Here is a 13,628-nt window from a genome sequence, read left to right on the forward strand (position 1 = left end):
AGGAATTTCCGAAGAAATTCCTGCAAGAATTTCCAAAAAAAAACCAAAAAGTATTTCCGAAAAAAATCCTCCACGACTTTCCGAAGGGATTCCTCCAGGAATTTTCAATGACATTCGTCCAGCAATTTCCGAAGGAATTCCTACAGGAATTTCCAAAAGCATTCCTCCAGGAAGTTTGGAATTATTTTGTCCAGGAATTTCGTAAGCAATTCACCTAAGGATTTCCTCACGAATTTCTCTATGGATTTCTGAAAGAATTCCTCCAGGAATCTCCGAAGGTATTCATCCAAGATTTTCCCAAGGAACTGCCCAAGGAATTTCCGAAGGAATTTCTCCAGGAATTTCCAAAGGAATTGCTCCAGGAATTTCCGAAGGAATCCTTCAGGAATTTCCAAAGGAATTCCTCCAGGTATTTCCGAAGGAATACCCTCAGGAATTTTCGAAGATATTCCTCCAAGAATTTCCGAAGGAATTCCTGCATACATTAAAAAAAATACGGGGATGCAGGAGAGTTTTATTTTTACTAGTCAAAAGCAGCTCTGATCATCTAAGTTTTTCGGTAAAGTTAGAATATAGTTGCTCGGTCAGGGGGGGGGGCACGGAACCCCCTGCCCCCCCCCCCCCCCTGGCTACGCCCTTGTTGCGAACGATGACGAAATTTCATCCTCACTAGTACACTTGACTTCGATCCGTCAGGCATCGCACGAATCAACTTCGCCGGAAAACCATGTTCGATCATAATCTGCCATAACTCGTTCCTCTTCACTGAATTGGACGCCGCTTTAAAAGCATTATACAGATGATGAGTCTGCAAGTTGTACTTTATCGAAAACCTGACGCAGGATGAACATCTGATCCGTCGTTGATCGGCCCTCAAGAAAACCCGCCTTTTATTCGCCTAAGAAGGCTTCCTCGATTGGCTTCAGCATGTTAAACGGAACTCCGGCCAAATTTTGTATGCTGAATTGGATGCCCTTCGTCGTATAGTGGGCAAATAAGACCATCCAATCAGTTCTTCCTCTTCTCATACACTCAATATATTACGGTGTAAGAGTTGATACAGCTGCTCTTTATCGTGCTTAACAAGGTCGTCCTTGCCAGCAGTCGTGTTGTTCTCCAACCCTCTAATAAACTATCTTGATCTCGTCTAGAGTTGGAGGCTCCAGAACCTACCGTCTTCGTCGATTCAAATTCTCTCTGTCGTTCTTCCATTCCCACCTTTCAACAATTCCTTGAAGTGCTTTCTCCTCCTGGGAGCCACCATTGTTATGTCAATCAGAAAGTTTCCATCACGGTTGAAGAACATGACGAGAAAAGCGCTGTTTTTCTCCGCACGCCATTGGCAGTTTCGTAAAACCTCCGCATATCATTCTGTTTCATACACTTTTGCACCTGAGCAATCACATTTTCCTCATGCTATCTTTTGTTTTTGCGTCATGTTTCGACTGCTCAGATCAGGGCTGACATTCGTCCTTCTCGTCACCGCAACGTAAAGATAACAATAAAATCATCTTCGTCTGAAAAAACATCGATGATGACTAGCCTTTTCGTAGCCGAATGAGGACTTTACGACGAAGCTCCATCATAAATAGTCGACCACCAACTTTTTCGTTGCCCTCTTTGTTTCTTGCAGGCGTGCGACCAGCGACGAAGCGAACGCCAACAGGGAATAGCTTTTATTGACGTTTCAGCTCTTATGTTGGTGTATAGCCGCTTTAGCTCAGTTGGTATTAGTGGTACATGGATAGCTTAGTTTTCGTTCTCGTTGTCGACTGCTCGTACAATTATCAGCCCTGAGCATTTGTCTATTTTCTATGGTGCAATTTCAATTTTTTATGGTGCAATTAAATTTTTCTATGGAGCAATATTCAATTTTCTATGGGTATCATTTTATTTTTTTATGGAGCGTTTGCATTTCTATATGGCGCATTTGTATTTTATTATGGAGCATTTCAGTATTATTTATTGGTGCAAAATTTCACTTTGATTGATGCAATAACCTTTTGCCTTCTTGAACCACGCTACTCAGGCATGCCGGTCAGATCCAATGTACCGGAACGACGACAGCTAGGTGCTTCGATATAGTACAATTAGGAAAAGGTAACTGTGTCTACCTTCCTATGGTGATTGATCGATGAGAAGCATTAAATCATGAAAAGCAGCATATTGCACTTTTTTGGATTCGACTAGAATGCATTCTGTTTGAAGCAGCACCTGATATTTGAAAATTGATGCGAACACCTTAATCTGCATGGCCTTGATATTTCGAGCCAAACTGATCATTATAGTTCTCGAACTGGTTCTAATCGTTTGCGCGATCTCGCATCGTGCATACATTAAAAAAAACTCTAACCCTATCAATCTGAATTATATGAACGACTAATTATTCTGAGTCTGCTTCCGATGCAAGATTTCGCGAAACCGTATAGAACCAGTTCGAGAGCTAATGATCCATCTGTCTCGAAATATCAAGGCCATGCATATTTTGTGACTTGAGTTCCGATCCAAATGTCAGTATCCTCGTCGAAAACAAAAAGGTTGCATTCGATTCCGACCAAACGTAAAAGTGAAATGCTTGGTTGAGCTGTTTCTCACGATTAACTGCTTCCCATCGATTAATCACCACCGGGAAGGTACGATACATAATTACCCATTTCATATTTTTTTCTATATCGATGCACCGTCTGTCGTTCCGGTACATTGCATTGGCATGCAATGCACCACGATAATCCCCAACTCAACGATATGGTATGCTTCTTCTGTGGCGAATCGATTACAATCGATCAACGGAGTGAGAGCATGGAATCAGCGATAAACATACCACGGGAAAGATTGAAAATCGTTGATCTGCCACTCTTCCGCCCGTGCGCAATGATGATTGTGGTAGGTTGAGAATTCACCAGCGACTCGCGAGCAATCAAAAATTATACAGTACCAAAATTACAACCAAATGAAGCAATTGGCAAGAACCGCAAATCAGAAAAACACACGCCGTTTCATTTGCGGATGATATAACGAATGATATGGGCTAAACGGTACCAATTGACGGCCGGGCTCTTGACTGACCTATTATTCACCCTTTCGATTGGCCTTATTTTTCACGTCTTCGAGGATGATCGGGAGAAAGAGATGATAGAGCAGCACAACTTCCAGATGGTTAGCGAGTATTGTTGTGGGTTGGAATTGGAACAAATCATGGATAACGCCGGTGATTAGTATGTTTCATTTCAGACCATGGCCTAATAGTATTGTTTATTTATTTTATTTATTATTTTTTTATTTTTGTTGTTTTTTTTCAATATTTCTATTGGTATTTTTCTTCTACTAATAATTTGGACGAAGGAAATTCTTTTGAATAATATCCTTTCGAAATCTATCGCAAAGATCTACCCAATTTTTCATTTTTTTTAGCAAGACCATGATGAGGTTGAGACAAGCCCGTGCACAAGGGAGGGGTTTTGGGGGTTAAACCCCTCCCATTGCCGATGTTCCATACACTAGGCGCCCCTTCGCCCTTTCCCAAAATTAGGAAAAAAAACCCTCCCTTTTCGCCTTTTCTGTACACTGGCCTGGGTTGAGAGGTATTATTTCGGGTTGGTCCAAGATCTTTGTTCGTGTTGAAAAGATTTTGACTTCTTAAGGCACAAAGTATCATCGCATTTACTACACGATATATACATATGTTTATGTTTAAATGCGAGATGATCATTGGCAAAGGCAACTTCCAGTTAATTATTATGGTGGTTTTCATGGAATTCTGAGCAGCTGAAAGGTAGGCTCAGTCCCAGTTGGAACATTGCTTTAAGAAGAAAAGAAGCAGTATTGTTATAAGAAATATGTAAATCCAAAATTGATTCTGATGCATAAATAGAATTCAAAGATCTGGAAATGATTAAAATAATGATGATTAACCTGTGCTTGTTAGGGGAATATCTGTAAATAAAAGAAAATCGCGTTAAGTACTGTTCCTTTGAATTCCACTAAGAATTTGCATCCTTTGACAGATACGTATTTCGTCCTCAACTGTAAGGTCGTCTTTAGTGTCTTGTACTCGAGTCGAGTCAAGTACAAGACACTGAAGACGACCTTACAGTTGAGGTCGAAATACGTATCTGTCAAAGGATGCAAATTCTTAGTGGAATTCAAAGGAACAGTACTTAACGCGATTTTCTTTTATTTATTAAAATAATGTTTTCTAGTGTTTTTTACAATGGTACATAATGTTTCAAAATACATAGTAGAAAAACGGAATAAACCTTATAAAGCATCTTTTCCAAAATGTTTTCTTGGAAAACTTTTGAATTTCCGAAAGTTTCTTTTAAAGACTGTTTTCACACCATTTCGTGAAAAGAGATTCCCTGTAACCAAATCGATTCTGTAGCAGTAGATAGGGTGGTTATACAAATTGTGATGTTTAAAAACTTATATTTTCCAAAAAAAAATCATGATTTTTGAATCTGTTGACCGATCTTACTAAATCTTGCACACAATTTTCTCAGGTTTTCCTCAAGGGAGAACTTTGTTTGCTTTTACAAAAAATCGTCCGAGAAATTAAATGGAAGTCCATCAGAAATCTTCGTAGATTTGAATGATAATCTTTCTAGAATTCTTCCAGGAGTATATCTAGGATTTCTGGATTTCAATAGAGAGGTCTAAATTGCTCTCTCGAGAAGGTCTTTCAGAAGTTCCACAAGTTATTTTTTTTGGTAACATCATCTGGTCAACAGCTCTTTAATGAAGTTTTTTCAACTATTTCCACAGAAAATTATCTAAGGTTTGAATAAGAATTCCTTCGGGAATTATCAGTCATTTATTCAAGCAACCCTTCAAAAATTCTTCTGTTTCCTGAGGATTTTTTTAAGAGCTCTTCTAGAAGTATCGGAAAATTATTCAAGGGCTGCCTTCAAAAAGTTCATGCAATAGTTCCTAAATAAGCTTTTCCAAAATTTTCTCCAAGAAGTTCTAAAGTTCTTCCAGAGTTCCGCATGGTGTTCTTTCAGAAGTTTCTCCAAGAGCCTCTCGATTCTCGATCTTCTCGAGTTTTTCTAGGATTATGCTCCTAAACAATCCGTGAATCTTTTGAGAAACTTATCCAGGAAATTCTGTAGAAGTTTTCAAAACTATCCAGGAGATTTCCACAAAATTTCACCAGCAAAGGATTTCCTCAAGAAGTTGATAAAGAATCACTCAAGGTGTACTTCCGAAAATTACAAAAAAGCTCTCTTTCTTTATGAGTTCCTCAGAGTTTCAGCCGGAACTCGATCGAATGTTTCTCCAGAAGCTTACTCAGGATTTCAATCGGAATTGCTTAATAAAGTATTTCAGAAGTTTTTTTTTTTTAAATCCCTGCAATACCTTCTTTGTTTTTTTTTTATTTTTGTTTATGTGTATTTTAACATAAAGCTTATTCTACACTCTACCATTTTGGAGCTCTTGCAGGAGTTTCTCAAGAGGTGCCTCTGGGAATTCTTCCAGAAATTCTTCCAAAAGCTGTCGGAATTTTGCCGAAAATTTATCCAAGAATACCGTCAGAAATGTTTCCAGGAGATAAAATTACATTTGACTTTTTGAGTCAAGTTGTTTCTCATCGCCGAAGACACATATACCGACCGCCTCCGGCCCCAGAGGGCGAAGAAAAACCTGGAGTAATTGAATCAAACAACTATTGAAGGATTTCCAAGGAAGAAACTCTGAAGGAATTTCTGAAGAAACACTTAGGCACATTCTCAAATTCCCAAAATCTTTGAGGAATCTTTGAAAGAACTACGAAAAAAACCTGAAGGATCATCCACATAATTCCCTGATTCGCGAAAAAAAAATTCTAAAAAATTTTTTAAGTATTCCCGGATTAATTGCTAAAGAAAGTTTTTTAGAATTTAAAAAAAAATTCTAGGAAAAATTCTTATGACATCTGCAGAAGGAATTCTTGTTGAATAAACTCCTATTGGAATGAGCTCCTAAAGAAAATTCTGAAAGGACTGCTAAAAAAATCCTTGGCAGATATTTTTGAAGAAATTTCTCGAATAGTTTCTGATGAAATTTCCTTAGCAACTTCTAGAGAAACTCCTGAAGGGAATCCTAGACAAATTCATAAAGCAGGAAACCTTGCAGAACCTACAGGAGAAATTCCCAAAGGAACTCCTAAATTCTGAAGGAAACCCAGCAGCAATTCTTGAAGGAACCCTAGAGGAATATCTGCAAGTACTCCAGGGTACCTTCAAGCGTTAATTACTTGAAGAATTTCTGAAGGTGCAAATTCTGTGATTTTTTTCGGATTGTAAAGGAAAAGTTTCTGCAGGCACCTACGTGGATGAATTTCTGGACAACATCATGGAAAATTATTCACGGAACTGCTATAGCATGCTAGAGGAATTACAAGGGCTGCCTATACTGCCGTAATTCTTCAAAGTGACGTAAGCGCCATTCAAAATTGCCAGAATGACTTCTAGAGGAATTGTTGCTCATGAAACCCTGAAAAAAAAACTCCAAAACTGATTCCTGAAGAAATCCCTGCTTCATAAGGTAACTTCTGGAAAAATTACTAAAAAATACTCCTTGAGAGATTAATGAAAGAATTCTTGTATGATTCGTGTGAAATTGTGGGGAGACTTCTTGAACAGCTCTTATAGTAACTCGTAGTTTCGCTTAAGCTTAGTTTCCTGTTGCCAAGTAGAGCGCTCTAGTAAAATTTCGCCTTTTTCCGTAAGTAATGTTGACATTTGTTTAACTGACAGCATTTTAACGAAACGATGCTGTAAGAAGGATGTGAAGAAAAGGGCACCAGGTTGTTTACGATTTGGACTAAGAAAAATTTTGTTCGTTTCCTCAGAAGGTTTTTCTCTGGGATTACGCAGAAAATCGTCTTGAAATTCGTCCAGGTGTTCCACCGGAACATCCATCAGGAGTTCGCCGGGGATTCTCATAAAATGTGTTTGCGATTTTCCTTTTTTTTTTCAGGATTTAATAGCATGTAATCTTCAAGGAGTTCCTTCAGGGTGTTCTCCAGAGGTGTTTTCTAAGATTCGACTAGGAGTTTTTTCGAACCATCCTCCAATAATTTCAACCGGAATTTCTCTAGTATTTTTTCCGGGGTTCACTCAGATATTTATTCAGAGATTCCTGCAGGAATTCCTTCCGGGATCATTCCAAGAGTTCCTTCTATAGTAATGCATTCTAAGATTTCTTCAGGAGTTTTTTTTTTCTAAAATAGAGCTATTTGGGATTCCTCTAGGTTTTCTCTGGGCGTTTCTTATATGAATCCTCAAGGAATTCCTTTTGGGATTTCTCCAGAAATTGTTTATCAGATTTATCTGGGAAATCCTTCCTTCAGCAACTTCTTCCGGGATTCCTTCAGAAGCTCCTTCTAGATCTTTTCTAGGAGTAAATTTTTGAGTTCCTTTTATAGTTTCTTCTGGTATTTCTCCAGGATTTTCTTTTGAGAATAATACTACTTCAGGAGTGGCATCAGGGAGATTTCTAAAATCATTCCTCCGGAGATTCCTCCAGTTATCCATTCAGGAATTCCTCCGGTGAATCCTACTCCTCCGGAGATTTCTCCAGAAATTCCTCCAGAGATTTCTCTAATAATTCCTCCAAAGATTCCTCCAGAAATTCCTCCGGAGATTCCTGCAGTTTTTTTTTTTGAAAATCCCTCGGGGGAAACCTTCCGGAGATTCCTCCAGAAATTGCTCCAAAAATTCCTTGGGAGATTCTTCCAGGAATTCCTCCGGAGGTTTCTTCGGAGGTTCCTCCGGAAATTCCTCCCAGAACTCCTCCAAGGAATCTTCAGGGGAATTCCTGAAGGAGTCTCCGGAGAAATTTTTGGAGGAATCTCAAGAGGAATTATTAGAGAAATCTCAGAAGGAATTTCTGGAGATTTGCTCCAAAAGATCCTCTGGTGATTGCTCCATAAATTCCTTCGGGTATGCCTCCGGGATATTCCTCCAGGAATCCCTCCGGGAAGTCCTGCAGGAATTCTGGAAGAATTGCATGCGAATTTCAGAGTAACTCCTGGAAAATTTCCCGGAAACTTCCTGGTGGAATTATTGGTGAAGTTCTGGTGAAATTCCCGAGGTAATTTTAGATGAGGTCCTCGGAAACTCCCGAAGGAATTTCTTGGAAACTCATTGGAGAATTCCAAGGGAATTTCTGCAGGAATTTCCGGGGAACTCCTACAAGAACTAACGGGGAACTCCTGGATATACTCCCGGCAAACACCTGAAGGAATTGACGGGGATCTTTTGGAGGCATTCCCGGGGAACTCTTACGAGTATATCCAGGAAACTCCGGAGGGATAATCTCCTGGAGGAAGAACTGGAGGAGAACTTCTGGATGAATTCCCGTGAACTCCTGGAAGACATTCTAGAGGAAATATCGGGCAACTCCTGTAAGAACTCTTTTAGGAATTTTCGAGAACTAGGAAACCTCATATTTCTTTCGATAGAGCAAGAACAATGCTGCAGATTCTCACACTCAGGCAAATAAACCTAAGATTATTATAAGGTCTAACTTATGAAATGGCCTTTAAACAATCCATAACAACTAGAACGATTTTCATAAGTTCGGTCTATGACGCAGAATCGACTCACAGTTTGGCTTTTATACACATTTAGCAACACGATATTCTCAAGCGTCGATAGCCGCGTGGGTTGGGCACGAGCTCAGTGATCTTGACGTTCATGGATCGATTCCAGTCTGCATCATTTTGTGATTTTTCTGCTCTTTTCATAAGTTTATCTTATGTAATTAGGTCATAATAAGCATGTTCAATTTTCATAAGGTATTCTTATGGCATCCATACTTTACATTTATGGCTTAATTTCATAAGGTATTTTGATGAATTTCGGTAGTTTACTTCGCTGAGTGCACATAATTCATTTGTTCCAGGAAACAAACATGTTCACCGAAATGAAGTTGTTTTAAAATTAACCACAGGAAATCCGCGCTCATTGTGTTTTACCGCAGCGGCATACTTGCGGATTTTTAGTACATACCGCAGTGCTTCCTCATTCCGCTGCCGGCCCGTTTCAGAATAACGGCAGTAAAGGCAGAACTGAATGCATTTCCTCATTTTTTATTTTTTATTGAAAAAACGCAGCATTTTCTTTTCCTAGTGGAAAATGTTTATCAGTAAACGAAACGCAGCAAATATAGTTAAAATAATCCTTGCTTATATGAATAATATGATAAGGTTTAGGATACAACACAAAATATTCTAGTTGAATTTCTAACAGAACTCATAGTCTCAAATATTTTTTTTTTTTTTGACAGAGCCCTCTGATACTTAGTTTTTTTTTTTTTTTTGTTGAGGGTTTGGAACTACTGCGTCCATCAAAATACTAAAACAAAACTTCTGAGAGAATTTATGAGCGTTTATGGCGATTTTTAAGGGAGCGTCTAGTAATTATGTTTCAGATTTTTTTATTTTTTCTTATTTTCATATTTTACATTTTTCCTTTTTTATTTTTTCAATTTTTCTAAAATTATAAGGGGGATTCACTTAACAGCGTAAACCGCTTCCTGAGTAAATGTCGCGATTGCCAAGGCAATGTTTGATTATTTCATTCATGAAATATTTCAAATAATCTGATAACCATGGCTTACGCTGCTGTTTCATATGTTTAATGAATCCTCTAATTGTGATACCAATCAATGTCAAGGAGATTTTCTATTTTATTTTTAAACAGCTGGGCAACTGCTTGACAGCTTTGCCTGGTACAAAATACGGCCAGGGGTGATTCAACAAATTTGAAAGAAGGTAATTTAAAAAATTAAAAGTTATAAGGATGGTGTGGGGTTTGTAACGCAGTTTATTTTAATTATTTAATTTCTGGGATTTCGGTCCAGCTTTTTAATAATATAGTTAGTTTAGACAAATTCTTCGTGAAATACATACTTGGAAAAAATCCTAAAAAAGCTGCAAACAGGAAATAACAGACAACATAAACATATATTTTTACAAAATATTTAAAAAAAATCAGATTTTCGGAAAAAATGTTCACTGAATTTAAAAAAATATTAGTTTACAGCAATTGAAAATAGCTGATGACGACCTTTTTGGTGTAATCAATAGCGAAATCAAGTGGAGATTTCCAATCATTTCCACATCAATCTCTGGTGCAAACCTCAGAGCGTTTCAAGGGAATTTCCCGGGAGATATTCTTGGCGAAACTCCACTTAAAATCACCTGAAAAAAAAATTGCTCGAATCAAGCAGAGATATTAAGAAGTGTGTTCAGGGCCGTAGTGTGCGGTTGGCCAGGTTGACCCCCGCCAAGGGCGTTAGCCTCAGAGGGACGGCAGGTAAGGCTTAGAGCTAGAAGGAAACAGAATGATGCTGATATTTTCTTGAATATTATCAAGATTTCACCCCAGGCAAACAGATGTAACACTTCGAACATTTTCCGGTTCGAAGCATAGTCACAGAAACATGTTCGCTAGAAAGGCGAAGGTTGGCCAACTATCAACTAGGTGTCGATAGTGAGCAAACGTCAAACTCTAACAAAAACGATGCGAGCGCTACGGGTGGGTGGTTGGTCAACTATAAAATTTTCAAATAGACCGGTCAATCGGTGTACGATGGGAATTATCAGAGCGATACGTCTGTTTGTCTGTAATTTCACTATTTTCAGTATTTGAGATTGAAAATATTTTTCCGTATTCTTAAAAAAAAAAAACAAATTACTCTATGATGATTAACCTGGGCTTGTTAGGGGAATAACTGAAAAGAACGACCTTACAGTTGAGGTCGAAATACGTATCTGTCAAAGGATGCAAATTCTTAGTGGAATTCAAAGGAACCGTACAAATTACTCTAGTTAATTGTGAGCATTTACCATATTGTAACCTACTATCTACCATTTTATTTTGAGAGACTATTATAGTTATTTATGTGACGAGTTGCAAAAAGTTGATTTTTTCAGCACGAGTTGTACATTTATCCAACGAGGCTTGCCGAGTTGGATAAATACGAAGAGTGCTGAAAAAAATAAGTTATGCAACGAGTTCCATACAAAATTTTATGCAATGATTTTTTCATAATGCAACTCATTTGAGTTGCATAATGTTCATAATGCAACCCAAATGAGTTGCACTATGAACATTATGCAACTATTTTTCATTATGCAACTCATTTCAGTTGCATTTTGATCTAGTGTGGAAAAGTTGGCCATTATTTATGATACCGAAATGAGTTATATAAAATGGAAATTATGATACTAAATTGCATAAAATTTATTTTTGTAATTGCGTTGTGTTTTCCCCTACTTTTCACTCGCGGTTGTAACGTTAAAACGGCCTACTTTTCTTCACTAAAACAAAAGTGCCGAAAAGTAATACTTTTCGGCATTCTTAAGAGTGTCGAAAAGTAACACTTTTCGGCACCTTTGCCAGCACCCACTTTTCGATAACTTTCGAGGCTACCGTAGACACAGCTGCTACTTCTACATTCTCTGATGAGCTCGAATCAAGACTATCCGGATTCAGATTAGGACTGCAGAACAGTCGTAGAAGCAGCAGCTGAAGCTACTTTTGCTCCTGCCATGTTGCGGCTGCGGTATGACGACGACGAGAGCTTGCAAATTTCTGACACCTACCCTATCATAGCCTACCTGATCAAACAAAAGCACCACGCTGACGCGCATGAATGCTGCCACATGGTTCGACTTGAAAGTACGTGTAGCAAGATTATACCAAGGATTATACGGAATAGGTATTTTTTGCAATTACAAAAAACTTTGTATGCAACTCGTTGCAAAACTCGATTTTTTCAGCACTTGTCGTATTTATCCAACTCGGCAAGCCTCGTTGGATAAATGTACGACTCGTGCTGAAAAAATCATCATTTTGCAACTTGTTGCATAAATAACTATTTTAATGAGCAATGCAAAAACAATATGCTTTCAAAATTCTAGTGCAAGTATTTTTTTCAAAAATTCTTAAACACTTTCACTGGGGAATGTCTTGAGGCTACTTCCGAGGATTTTCATTGCTTTCATCGAAATATGTTTTTATACCTTAAAAAATTCAGGAAGTTATCTGGGAATTTATTCAGAAATCAGTCGAAGATCTCCTCCTGATATTTCTCTGAGGATTTCACGAGATATTCTTCCAAAGCTTCGTCAAAGAGTTTCTGCAGATATTCTTTTAAAAATCTTTCAGTGATAGTTTTGTATGTTTTCTTCAAGGATACGATCAGAAATTCCTTCAGACATTCTTCATGCTTCTATTCCTCAAAAGAAGTATTTCACATTTTCCCCGGGTTTCTCCTGGAAGATCTTCCATACATTTCTTTAGAAATTTTACAGGAGACTCAGAATTTCTAATAGAGATTCCTGCTAAAACATCTTTAAGGATTACTTTGAAACCCCTAGGTAAACTATTCCTCTGTAATTCCTCCAGAGATTCCTATAGAAAATCTTGCAGAGATTCGTGTAGAAATCCATCCATGGATTTCTTTAGAAATGTTTCTAAGAATTTCTTCAGAAATTCTTCCGGATATTTTTTTTAGAAAATCGTCTGTAGAATTCTTTAGTTGTTTGACCAAAGTTTCCTTCAGAAAGTCTTCTATAATTTTTTTTAGAAAGAAGGAAGCTCTAATATCGCTTAAACAACCTTCCGATGATTCCTTCTTAAATAGTTGCATGTTCACTAAAGATTATTACATAAATTTATGCGAGAATGAACTTTACCATAAATTCTTCCAGAGAACCATACACACTTAAAATAAAGTACCGTGTTCTATTTTCGGTAAAATTTCAGATTACCGAATGTTCAGCACCATATTACCGAAGTTCGTCAAAAAATTACCGAACGTTCGGTAAAAACTAGCTGAATTTCTATGTAAAACTATGCTGAACTTCGGTAATCCGAACTTTTACCGAAAATAGAACAATCGAACAAGTGACTCTAAAATAAGTGTGTAAATTTGGAATTCCTACAGAAATTTCTCTAGGTATTCAAACATTCTTCCAGGTATGTTCTTTCAGAATTTTTTCCAGCTCTTCACAAATTTTACAAGCATTCATTCAGATATTTATTCGCAGTAGTGCAAGTGATGATCGATTCACCCAAAGCCTGACATTATAGTCAGTCAATTTTCCTCTGGAGGGGTGCAAAATGCCAAGAGTCGTATCGATCGTTGAAGATCGCAAAAGAAAAGATTCACTTAGCACTGTTCAATATCTACACAAAGCTGATGTACAAGAAAGCTTTGAAAAAAAACACTTCCGCTCGAGCTTGTTGCAAATTTATCAAGTTACTCGGTAAGTAAAGATCTCCACCACGAGATATGCATCTCTTGAAGGAAACCAAGTGCACTGCACTTTGGATGTTGATAGCCGCAGCCTGAATGTTGAACGGCGAGAGTAAGCTCTGGATCTAACCAACGTCGCATCTCCGAGCTGTGACAGGGTTTGAAAGATCAAGTTTCTGAACAAGACCGCTCTGTGATGGACAGACAGCCATGACAATGCTGTGGGGGTCAGTGAAGGTTGGGATTTTGAGTTTGAGTTGTTTCAAGTGCAATGTTAATAGTATCCAACAAAGCTTGAATGACAGTTGGAAACATCTTTTTATTTATTCAATTGTTTGGAAGATCATAACAGTACTTAGTGGGAATAACTAAGTCAA

The 13,628-nt window shown here is 37.9% G+C and overlaps 1 protein-coding gene across 3 annotated transcripts in view; it reads left to right on the forward strand.

The window, feature by feature from the left end:
• The window catches only part of LOC109405904 (uncharacterized), a 66,086-nt gene that overhangs the window by 38,332 nt on the left and 14,126 nt on the right, over positions 1-13,628 (forward strand). The window lies entirely within an intron of this gene.

This window comes from Aedes albopictus, chromosome 2, assembly GCF_035046485.1.
Source record: "Aedes albopictus strain Foshan chromosome 2, AalbF5, whole genome shotgun sequence".
In the NCBI taxonomy this organism is placed as follows: domain Eukaryota; kingdom Metazoa; phylum Arthropoda; class Insecta; order Diptera; family Culicidae; genus Aedes; species Aedes albopictus.